We start from the raw sequence: 12,564 nt of genomic DNA, 5'->3' as shown, positions 1-12,564 counted from the left end.
CCTTCAGTCCTCTTAACATGACATTATAAGTAGAAGTAGGTGCAGCACACATGCTAAACTGCACCTAGATTGGATAGAGTTTACAAAAATCTCAACCCCATCCAAAATTTTCCACAGCTGAGAGGGTCAGAAAAGATAAAAAGGCTTGAGAAGTCACCTGAAGTACCAAAGCAAGTCTAAATAGTGTTAACTGAAGGTTTTTGTTGAGTGTTGTCCTGGCCCCCTCATCCCACTCCCTACAGTATTTTCTGTGAGTGCTCAGGCAGTTTGTGCTGATTTAATTAGCACAGATAGGTACCTGCTCTCTATTAGGCTTTAGGAACATTTTGTGTATGGATTCAGGGAACACAGAAGGAAATTGAACACGTTTGGGTCAGTGTTCTCTGCTGCTTAAGCCCACCACCACCAAGCAGATCACTGCCATAATATCAGAGGTGCTGCTGCAAATGTCACTGTGTGGATAGTTAGATATTCACCACCATCACTGCCTGTCCCAGACCAGTCCAAAGTCAAACAGGGGGGCTGCTTCTCCCAGCTGAGGTCATGAGCTGAGCTGCTGGGATAACATTGGAATAGGAAATAGATGTCAAAGCCGACATGGTCTCACCAAGGCTCTCAGGGAGCAGTGGCTGCCTGCAGAACGTTTCCTTGCACAAAAAGCATGAGTAATGCAGCAGGGAGGAAAAACAAAGAACAGACGGCAACCTCTCACTCTCTAAACGGGGGCACTGTGTTGTCATTAATGACTAACACCAGAAAGCGTCTAGAAAAGCTGCAACAATAAGCATAAGGGAAACTGAAGCAATAACATCACACTTTCACAGTTATAAAATCTCTCTGACATGCTTGGCAAGGAAGTTTAGTGTGAAGGGACTAGTATATGCAGGATGTAGTAGCAGCAGAAAAAGAATTTAAAAAAAGCCTCTGCATTTGTTGATTAATCACAAGCATGTCCTTGAGTTCCCTTCAAACTTTTGACCATGACAAAAAAAAAAAAAATCCAAGGAAAGAGAGTTTTGAGAGCAAAACATCAACAAGGCACCATCAAATTTGACAAGTCTATAGCCAAATATTGTATATTGCCCTACATGACTGGATGAAATTAGGGGCTGTCAAAGTCAGAAGTCCAGTAGCAATTTAAAACAGATGGATCTTGTGGAGCAAACCTTAGCATCCTCAAAATACTCTCCTTTATCCAGCAGTTAGGTTGTCGCAATTGGGAAAAGAGATTTAAAAATGGAAGAAACTTTCATTTGAGGAAGCTGGAAGTCTTAACTAAAATACTGAAATCTCAAATGCAACACTTTTTTGCTTAAAACACAAAAATTTTGGTACCTACAGATAAAACCTGGCTTTTTCAATGAGCATTGTGCCACTTTTGTATGGCGTGGCAATAATTTTCAGCTTTGGAATACTGATTCTCCAGCTAAAAGAAAGTGATTCTCCACATAAAACCATATTTTGTAAAGACTATACTTAAGGCCCATGGAGTATCTCTTGCTTGCAGCTGGAAAAATTTCCATGAAGAAAATAGATATTTTGAGTAGCTGATAACTGCATTGAAAGAAATGCCAGGGCAGAAGCTCACTATACATTAATAGGGAGCATCAGGCAGGAAAACACATTCCTTGCATTTGTTTTGGTCCTCACACAAGCAATTTGGGCAAAATTATAAAGAAATTAAGTGGTTTTTTTCCCATTTCTTTTTGTTTCTTTCCTGTACCACAGTTCGTTTAGAAAAAACATTTTCTAAGGTATGCCCTAAAATTTCTCAGAGCTACCAGGGAGTAATTTCCTCAGCCTAATCTCCTCCACAAGACTGTAAAAACTGTAGGATAAAAGGGGAACTGTGGTGATTTACCTACTAATTAGTTGCTCTTATTAAGAGGAGCAAGATAATTGATTTTAGGATGCACTACCCCTTATTAAGACCTAATTTAACTGTATATCAAAGACTAATTAAATGGCATTACTCCATCTCACTGATGAGTTTTGATGCTCGGTGAATAGATTTGGGTGAAACATGAACACTCAGTAATAGATTTCTAATTCTCACAGATAACTATGAACTAAGAAGCTGAGCAAAGGGAATTTTGGATTAACTAAAATGAACACATTTTTGGTATTCCTTTACACTGATAGTCTGAAGTGAAAAAAATAAAACACTTAAACACCTGCTGAGAACTAAAGGAAAAGGGAAAGACAATGAAAAGGCTCTCTGTGTAAAGCAGTTATTTAAACATTTAGGTAATTTTCTTACAGTTAGGAATTAAATTTGTGAAAAGTCGATGTGCTTTCATGTATATTCATCTGTTTATTCTGCAGAACTGTGTAGCCACGTAAAGGGATGGCAAATAATATATGTTATTAATTTGTGCCATTTTTCAGAAGCATTTAAAGAAAACAGACTTAAGAATTATTTGAATATCTGATTATTCCAGTACCTTTAGTGCTGAAAAGGAATGAAGAGACAGAATTACATGCCTCCAATTCTTCAAAATAGTCTGCAAGTTAAAATAAACGTGAAATAAGAACAGATTAAGTTGCTTTTGTGCAAAGAAATGGCAGAGACTGAGTTCACTAATAAATTCTTAGGGTTTTGATCGTTTGATATTCCTTTAAATGAAATCATCTGTCCTAACTTAATTCCTTTAGCAATCCAGAGTCTGGTTTAATAAAAAGAATCTTACAGTAAATTTGAGTGTGTAAAGGAAATAAATGCAAAGCTTTAATCCCATCAATCTACCCTCTAAATAAAATGTTTTGTCCTCTAGACAGAATTGCCCTGACAATACAAACTCATCATTCTATTTAATCTGTTGGGTCATGGCCCCAGAGATTATGATGAGCTGTCTCTCAAAGCCACACTGTGTTGCAGTACAACATCTCTTGGATAAATCACAGGATTCTCACCAAAAAAATAATGACTTCACTACAGCTCTGGGGTGTATTTCCTTGTTTCTATTGGTTTCTTTCACTGGCAAGAACATAATTGCATATGGGAGCATCAGTCATGTGTCACTTTTCCAGTCATTTTTGGCCAAGGTGTAACCATACAGAAGCAGCAATCTATAGCTTTTAGACATTTAAAGAAACTGTACTGACTGAAGGTTATTCATTTGAAACTAAAATTTGAAGATATAAAGTTATGCTGCATTAGCTGAAGGATATTTACACAATTATTTTTCTACTAATTCAAATAGAAATAATAATACTGTATGGGAAAACAAATATTTATTTCAGCATTTGCACAAGTCATATTTATAAACAGATAGGCAAATAAACTATTTATGTAAACATTCCCTAAAGAACCCTGGGTACGACCAGCCTTGCAGCCAAGCTATACATAGAAGATTTTTGAGCAAATAATTACAATAGAGTTTGCTCTTCAGTGTGTAGAAAGTGAGGAGGATATTATGTATTAAGACATTTGTATCCAAATATGTAAATGCTGCTAAAGAAAACTTGCAGCTTTCTAAAAAAGAATCAAAATGCAAATAACCTTAAATATTACATTAAGACTATAATGCTTTTTCCTTCTAATTTAAAACATGTCCTTTCTAAGCATGTGGAAGTTGCTGGCTGGATTGAGAAATACACATCCCCCGCTCTTCTCTACATCTGCACCTTCGTGAATGCAGATGCACACTGGATTCAAAAATACTCACACTGAAGTTGCTGTGCTAACCATCATTTTATTCATGTTTCTCCCTAGCACTCAGTCTTACTACCACAGATATTTGCTAGATCAGCAGGTGAAGAACGGGTGCGTTCAGGAACTTGTGGTCTAAATACAGGTGTAGAGCTACTGATGTAACATAACAGGGAAACAATGTCGGTCTAAGACCTTTTCCCAAAAATCTACTCTGAACTTAAAATAAGAACATAAAATATCCCAAAACCCTCCAGTATTTTTACACAACTCCGTCTTTATTTTCTTTATTTGCATTTTACTCTTTTGAGATTTCTGCTGGCACTTTCTGGTTAACACCTTGAGAGATTAGAGTGCCATCACAGTACTTGCATATTCTACTTCAGGTCTCTTTATACTTAAAACAGAGACTAATATTAAGTGAATGCAACCTTTGATCATAAAGTTCCCATTCTACTGACATGAAAAAGATACCTCACTATTGCATAAGAAAACTACAGGAAGAAAAGTGAACAGTTTGGAGACACCACTTTAATGTGAGAACATTGTTTCTTAATGGAGTACTTGCTGTGATAATCACTGCAGGAGTCACAGGGATTCTATTCCTCAACAACATTATTAAGATGTCCATTGGCTTAATGGCAAAATATAATATCAGTGCTTAATATTCTGCTACAAGGACAGCCCCATTTTCTGTTTTGCTAAAGACATTGGCACAAGGATGTATTTGGCATTAAAATACACCATGTAACACTGGAGTGAAGAACAACTATTTCAATTAATTTCCTTACACTGATGGAAAGGTTAAAATAGGGGAAGTTAAAATATCAAGTTGGATTTTTTTTGTTTACTCAGTGAGCAAGAGGAACATCAGGCAGCTAAATAAAAAAAACCCAAAACTATTACTGCCTTACCCTCTCCAATTAACATTTACAAAAAGGAAAATCTGACAGTATACAATAGCCAAATCTTAGCAATTATTAAAAAGCATAACTCAAGTAATCGAGCAAGTCATATATTACTAAATAAAGAACCAACAGTAGAACATGCTAAATAGCCAGACAAGTTCTATATAAACAATTATTGTTGAATGCCAGCAACAATGTATGGTAATGAGTCAGCTATAATTAGTACCACAAGCCTTAAAATAACTCCATCCTCCCAAGTTTGCTGTATCCTGGATATGATAAAATCTTTTTTTTCCCCCCAGCATAACTAAAATGGTAATTGAAAGCTGATTTAGGATCAAAGACAACCTCAAGTTTATAAATAGTTGTAGCTGGCTGTGAAGTATTCTTGTCAAAATTTCTTGAAAGTGCTACAATGGTAGTACACTTGCAGGAACTAAAGTGAAATAAGATATTTTCTCAACGACTTATAGACAGGAAAAGAACTCTGAAGAGGAGCAAACCCCACAAATGCTTTATCATAGAATCTATACCACTGAGCACTGTTAGATGAAGGTCATTATAAAACAGTCTGTTTGATGTATCTGGAAAAAAAAACCCAAAACCCCAAAAAAACAACAAAACCACAAACATAAAACCAAACCCCACCACAACATGAAAAAAAACAGCCCCAACACCACTGGTGAGTAAATATCAATTAGCACTGGGAAGCCCAAATTATTTGTGTAATTCTTTCCATCCAGTGTTTTCACAGGACACCAGCAATTACAGGAGCTTTGGTTTTTATTCATGATTGGCAAAATCCTAGTCTATAATCCCTCTAGGTACCAACTTCAATATTTGCAGTTGTATTTAAATTATTTTCTGCTATTTTACCATAGTTTCTGAAACAATGTACTTTAAGTTTCTAAAGCAGTTCCACAAATATTCACTTTTGGAAGTGTTCTTTATTGCATTATACAAGGCAGCAAAGCAAGACAAAAGTGGTGGAAACTTTTAGAGACAAAAGAAACTGGCTACTCAATATCCCTTCCTCAACTGACCTCCAAGATTTTTGTGGACCTAAACAACCCAAGTAACTCTGGGATTGAAAATAAAGTATCAGATCCAAATGGAATTGATCATATTTAATGATACTTAAGATGCAGAGAAAGAACTCCCAAGCAGAAGAAATGTGCAAAGTAACAATTTTACATAAACGTGAGCTCTCCTATTAACTGAATCTCAACAAAAAGCCCACAGAGAATGTGGCTTTGAATTGCTGAAATTTATGTTACATTTTCATTAAGTGTAATTATTATCTCATGAGAAACTGAATTAATACACCCCAGTGATACTCAGTGTGTAAAAATATCTCCTGTGAATGGCTACTGTATACTCTAATCCAGTTGTTTGGGGCACATCTGGATTGCACTCACTTCCTTTTAATACATTCATTATTAAAAAACTACTAGTAGAAATCTTTATTCCAAATTTTTGTCCCCTTGAACAATCTGACCAATTCATTTAGAGATCTGAAGGAATAAATATAATTAATACAATTGAAGGGATGACCTATGATGAAAACATCAATTTCCCAATTTGTTTTTCTCCCCTTCTTATCAGTGCTGAATAATTAACACATGCATAATAACTGAGTTCATAGCTGAAAAGTGCACTTGAATATTTGAGACCTGCTTAGAGACTGATGACCTTTCAGGTAAGAAAGTGAGAGATCAAATCCAACAACTTGCTTACAGATTGTGGTGCATTAGCATCACAAATGTCAGAGCCTTTGGGACCAGAGGCAGGGATAAGGCAACAGGACAACATACAATGACCAAATGAAACACGCCAAGTGAAAGGATTAGGAATTTCAATTTGTCTAACTCCTATGTTTCTCGAAGTTTCTGACCATGTTTTCCCCCTGACAACTAGGTTAATTTTCTCTTATTTGACTAGAATAATCAGTCTAAATTTTCAGTCTCCTAACACAACATTTTGCCTGTGCCACGTATGTGCTACAGATTTTTCATCTGGAAGTTCTGTGTAACCTGCATGTATGAACAGCCCTGTGATCATCTTTAACTATGCAAACAGTGAAATGATGGAAGTAGCACCCTTGAGTGTTGCTATGTTGACTCTCAAAATTTAGAAATAGGTCTTTCAGTACATCTCTGACTTGCAAGTGCAAAGGGAAGCTGCAGATAGACACAACCCTTCATGTCACCAGTTTATATGTGCCATAATCTTCTGCTGACAAGATCCTTCTGCTGTGTGAAAGAGCCATGTTGTAAAACGGGCCTCTAAACACCAAGAGAAATAATTAAGAAGTGCTAGAGTAGCCACAGGAAGAGAGAAATCCCTCCTCAGTCATTCCTTACAACAGCAGACTACAAACCAGCGAGACACAGAGAGCAATTGACCACCTTGCTGCACCCAGACCTAAGCAAGACAGCAACAGCAATCAATGCAAGCACTTGAAAAGACTCCTGATTACATCCTAGGTCTTCAATTTTCACCAGGAATCCAAAGCACTGGGAATAACATATATACGTTTATTTTCTGAAATAATAGGACTTCCTGCCAAAAGAAGCCCAAGACGAGGCAGGAAGACTGCTGCAGGTGTCAGTAGGAATCTCAAAACCCCTCGACTGCAGCCTGTAATACAGCGGATATTGTTCATTCTGCAGAGCACAAAACCATCACCACAGCTCAGGAAGCAGATCAATAGATTACAAGGAACCTTACAGTCATCACAATGTCCTCCCTGCTCAAAAGAGAACCTCACTCAGTGATATAGGCATATATATATATATATATATGGTTTGTTTTCACTCTAGCAGTGAAAGTTGCAGGTGTATATATAAAGTTAGTATACATACACATATGTATTTTCTATACACATGCAGAAGTGGGTATTCAGATGCATTCACATGTATGAACACAGATACAATCAAAGATTTGAACATATAAGCCTTCCATTAAAGAATCCAAAAGGAACCATTACACTGGAAATACTTTTGAAACCCACACAATGAGTTTATATAAAAATCACATTGGAACTAGATTGAGACCTATTTCAGAAATAAAGTGCACAAGCTCATGACAATGAACACCAAATGTGTTTTTAAGAGAGAAATGGACTAGCAGATGTGGCAAAAAATTAAGAGCAGTTAAAGGCAATAATCAAGTTGACTTCTCAGAGTGAACAGAGATAAAAAAAATCAAGCAGGATATAGAGATAGGGTGACTGCAAAAGAGGAAAAGAGAGCACAGAGACATGAAACTGCAAAATTTGCACAACAGCATGGAGAGTGAAAGTGTGATTAAAAAATTAACCCCAAATAATCAGAACAAGGACAATTATGGATATTAGGCAGCAAGGCTGATGCTGATACTGAGAGGAATAACACAGACTATAGAATTCACAAGCTCTTTGGATAAGCAAGAAACATTTTTCAAATATTTAGCTTACAATATGCCTGCTGTCATTCACAGCCATTACCTTGAGGAGACTTTCAGCAGGGGATGAACTCTGAAAACACTTCACAGAGAGGTGTTTGGATTTCTGCATCGAGTCTGAAAAACAGAAAATCACTGGTTAAAGCCATCAGCTTATGACACAGAGGTAGTACTGGCAAAAGTGACACAAAATATCCATATAAGAAATCTGCCCACTGAACAGAGAATGTGTCAAGGAGAGAGGTGGATTAGTGGCTTTATCTCAGAAGTGACAGATTTCTGCATTTCAGAAGTGCCGTGCTGGAGTGGGTGATGGAAGGACTTACACGATCAAGGAGAACCTGTGGTTCACCAATAGCCGTGGGTTTTGATTTGATCTAAACTCTTTTGTGAAATCCCAAGATTAACCCCATACAGCCACTTTTCCCCTTTGTATTTCAGGGAGATTGAACAGCACTGGAAATATATCCCAATAATATAACCTGAGGACAGGTTAGGAAAAAGTCTGGTTTCAACCTTCCTTCACACCTCCCCACCCACCCAAGGAATAAAAAGCAATTTCGGGTGGCAATAAACTTTGTTGTATATGCAGCTAGAAGGCAGCATATTCTTTTCATTTCTCATTTAAAGACAGATCATCAGGAAGTCATTACATTGTGAAGATTAGATCTCTGCACTGTTGTGGTGTAATTGAGCACTGCTGTACACAAATACTGTAGATAATAAAACAAAAAAGTTTGCAGTATTGGACTTGCCCTTTTTCCTACACTATGCTGTTAGGTTTAATCCAGCCAGCAAAAAAAAAAAGAAAGGAAATTTTTCTCAAAACTTAAACAGAATTTGGTGGATTGGAATCTATTTTCTTAACTATTTTTAAGTGTTTAAAAATTAGATAACCTAGCTATGATTCTAGGTGTTTTGTGGCTATGATCTGAACTCACCTCTGTCTGATAGAGGGTTGCAAACAGGACAGGAGGCTACTACCAGCACATAAAGAAGCAGTAGGGAAGGAGGAAAAACAGGCAGCCTATTTTAATGGACATGTCTCAATTCACAGGTCAGTAGTGCCTACGCTGCTTTTAAATCAGCACCAATGCCCTGATGATATTTTTAAGCTGCTTCTTGCAACATCAGGATCACCATGGATGACAGACTTGCTGCAGGCTAAATTCAAGGAATATGCAGAGATCCTGTAACGGTTACAGATACTTCAATACATCATGTCTGTTTTGGCAGGGGATAATATTAGTGCTATTGAGATAAGGGTGCAATAGTGCTGTTTGAAAATATCAGTAGCCTGCCTGCTGGGCTGTGATAAACAGTCGTGTGTTTCACACATTGGGTGGAAGCAGTGACAGCCCCCGTGCAGGCACTCGACAGCAGCAGGGAGACACAAATAACTCCGTGGTGTGCTGGGAGTAGGAGCAATTCTGCACAAGTGAACTTGTATTGCACAACTTCTATCTCACTTCAGCATCTTATAAGCTCAACTCAACTGTTACAGGGTTCAGGTTCTGATGAGAAAATGGGATAAAAACTTGAAGAGAAGGAGCAGAGTGCAAAAATTCAACACAGAATAATGGAGCCAAGTGAAGACCACACAGCTACATTTACTCTGTGACAGAGGAGGGCCAGACAAAATTGCTCCATAAAGGTGTGAATACCACATTTTCATTCTACCTACAGCAACAAAATGACACACCACCACTTTGAAGTGCCTTGATTTCTAATGCATAGCAAAGAATTCTCTTCTCCCACAAAAGGCACTTTTGTTTCAGTGACTTTCTGAAGAAAGGAAAATACTCAGCAATTGCCTAAGATTAAAAAAAATAAAAGCTAAGAAAAAATAAGTGCACTCAGAATATTTTTTTATGCACACAACTAAAGAGCTTTACAAAATTCCATTCATCCCTTTATTCCCTCCTCCTCCTTGCTACATCTGGTCAACCTATCCTTGTACATTAAACACTACCTCCAAACTTTCCAACCAATCTCCTCTGCCTTTTGAAAGGACAGCTGCTTATCCATAATTGGCTTTGTCAATCTGAGTGCATTGGCAAAATGTAAATGCACAGGTAAGATCATAACAGAGTTCTGAACTATTAGGATTTGTTTCAAACATAAAAGGAAAAATGGTAAAATTTCCAAAATTCATTAAAGTTCTGGAAAAAATTCCAGATTTCCAGTAATTTGGGGGTAAAAAGTTTCAGCTCTGGTAACTCTAGAATTTTTTTTTTTAAGGAAGTTAAATTATAAGAGGTTCTCATTGATTTGTAGTCATGGAGAATTGCTCCTGTAACTTCAGTTCAGCACAACTGCTTAAGAATTATTGGAAGAAGATAGAAAGAACATTTCCTTCACAATACTCTCTCTACAAACAATAAAAGTAACTACCTGAAAGCAATTTCCTCTCCTACACTGCGTCTTAATATTAACATAATCATAAACACTTAAGATAGCATTCCCCTCACTTCTCCATTATTAATCTCTTAAAGCTGAGTTATGAACAACATGAAACATTAATGCATCATGCCCTAATAATTGTTGTCTTATTAGAACATTTGCCCCATATGGCTTGTTAGATGGTTTGTGTTCATAAGGAAGATAAGTTTCCATTTACCAGAAGATATTAAAAAAATCCAGCATCCAAAACAAAATACACACCCCGTCAATATTACTTCCATCAACAGCATTTTCATAAATTAATAAAAAATTAATGAAGCAGACAAAATGTAGTAATCTGGTTAAATATTAATTTTAGAGCACGTCTGGTGAACTTTGAGCAGTATTTACTTACAGCACCTGAGCCCCCACCCTGGGCTGCTCAGAGCAGCTCGATCCCCCTCACCCTGCTGAGGAGCAGCTACACCCCAGCAGTGGCGATCAGAGAGAGCTGAAGCCTGGCACCAACAATCCCAATTTCAGCTCACCAACCCCTGTGCCTGCTCTACACCCACGGAGCTGCTCTGGCCAACAGTCCCTCAAATGGCAAGTGCTGCCACAGACATCAAAGAAATGCAGCCAAGTGCCCATCAGCCTCTGAGATAGTTAAAAACAAACCCCTAAAGGACATGGGACAGTTCTCAACACACCTGAAACTTCTGTCTGTATTCTGGACTCCTAAAACTTAAGACTTCTATTCTGTAGATTATTTCTTTAAAGCAACAGTGTAAATTCACTGTTTTTAAGTTCAGTTGTACGATACTAAGTACTTTAATAAACAAGGCACTAAATTCAGACTAGAGGAATGAGGTTTGTTTTCCAATTTCTGCTTTATGCCTAAACACCACAATGGCTTGCTCTTCAATTTTGAAGTTTGCAGTCAGCAGGCAGGAAAGATTTATCTTTCAGCAAACTTGGACGAAATCCTGAGAAAACATGAGGGATTTAAAAAGATAATAGTCTAACTATAAATAAATTTCCTATCAAAGCCATTCCTAACAAAGTTTCATTTACAGTATAACCTATACCTATAGGTAGGTTTCTCAAGAGAGGAATGGTGGGGCAGTTCAGCCAGAGAACCTGGCCATACTAATTGCATCTCTGTCACCAAAACTGTCTTGGTGTTCAGGAGTTACTCACAAAGTGTTTGCTTCAATTCCTCCATCTATATAATGGCAATGATATCTAATTCAGAGGGATGCTGTGAGGATTAATTAGTTAATGTTGGTAAGTGCTTTGAAGATGAAAAGAGCTACAGAAGAGATAATCAGTTTTACAGTCTCTAAAAGCTTTTACCATGTCTGCAGAATTATTTTGGAGTACCACAGGAATATAATCGGGGAGAATCTGTCATTTATCACGTACATCCAGAAAAGGGGAGGGGGCGGGGGCTGGAGGGTTGGAAGGAGCAGGTATGAAAATACTTCAGTGCTAAATCACATATCCTGTTCTGAAATCTGCAGACAAACAGCACAAAGCTCAGACTTCCTCTGTACAATCTACCTGCACATTGCTACCATTTTCTTAAGAAAACAAACACCAAATGGCTTTGTTGACTTAACTCTTCCCTTCTTCCTGATTTGAAATTCAGAAACTACAGTGACTTTTAGGGTTCTTTTCTGTGTATTTGAATATCCTGGCTTTTTCTCAGTAATTATATTATAAAGGACTGCAAGATGACACCCCATTCTCTAAAAAAATGTCTCCAAGGTAAACTATATATATTTAACTTTGGAAGATTTACTTTTGGTTGCCTAGAAAGTCTTCAATGTCTATAGCCTAGCTGCATTTCCTGCCTTAATTGGTTTTCATTCCCAATAATCAAAATAGAAGTTTGTAATGAAATAGTCAGAGTCCTCAAACTTTGCTAAGTCAGAGAAGATACAGAAGCATACATGGTTGAAAATTTCAGAATTTTTAAAAACAGTCAGTAATAACACCACGTTACTCAGATACTTTCTTACCTCACATAAGAATAACCATATCTTTTCTTTGATTTTTAAGTAGAGCATTTTTCATGGATGATTTGAAGCACATTAAAAGAATGTCAACTGCTGATGCAACAGCTTCACAGCTTGTGTGTCTTCCTGGACTTGCTTCCAAGTATAATTATTATAT

General features: G+C 37.2%; 1 long non-coding RNA gene across 1 annotated transcript in view; it reads right to left on the bottom strand.

Annotated features, from left to right (window-relative positions):
* LOC148222004 (uncharacterized) overlaps positions 1–12,564 on the bottom strand; it is a 257,525-nt gene that overhangs the window by 107,238 nt on the left and 137,723 nt on the right. The window contains exon 2 of the long non-coding RNA XR_015807031.1: positions 8,048–8,121. This is a non-coding gene — a long non-coding RNA (uncharacterized LOC148222004). The remainder of the gene's footprint in view (positions 1–8,047; positions 8,122–12,564) is intronic.

The sequence above is a fragment of the Sturnus vulgaris genome, chromosome 15, assembly GCF_052056855.1.
Source record: "Sturnus vulgaris isolate bStuVul1 chromosome 15, bStuVul1.hap1, whole genome shotgun sequence".
In the NCBI taxonomy this organism is placed as follows: Eukaryota; Metazoa; Chordata; class Aves; order Passeriformes; family Sturnidae; genus Sturnus; species Sturnus vulgaris.
This window is presented reverse-complemented; position numbering and strand designations above follow the sequence as displayed.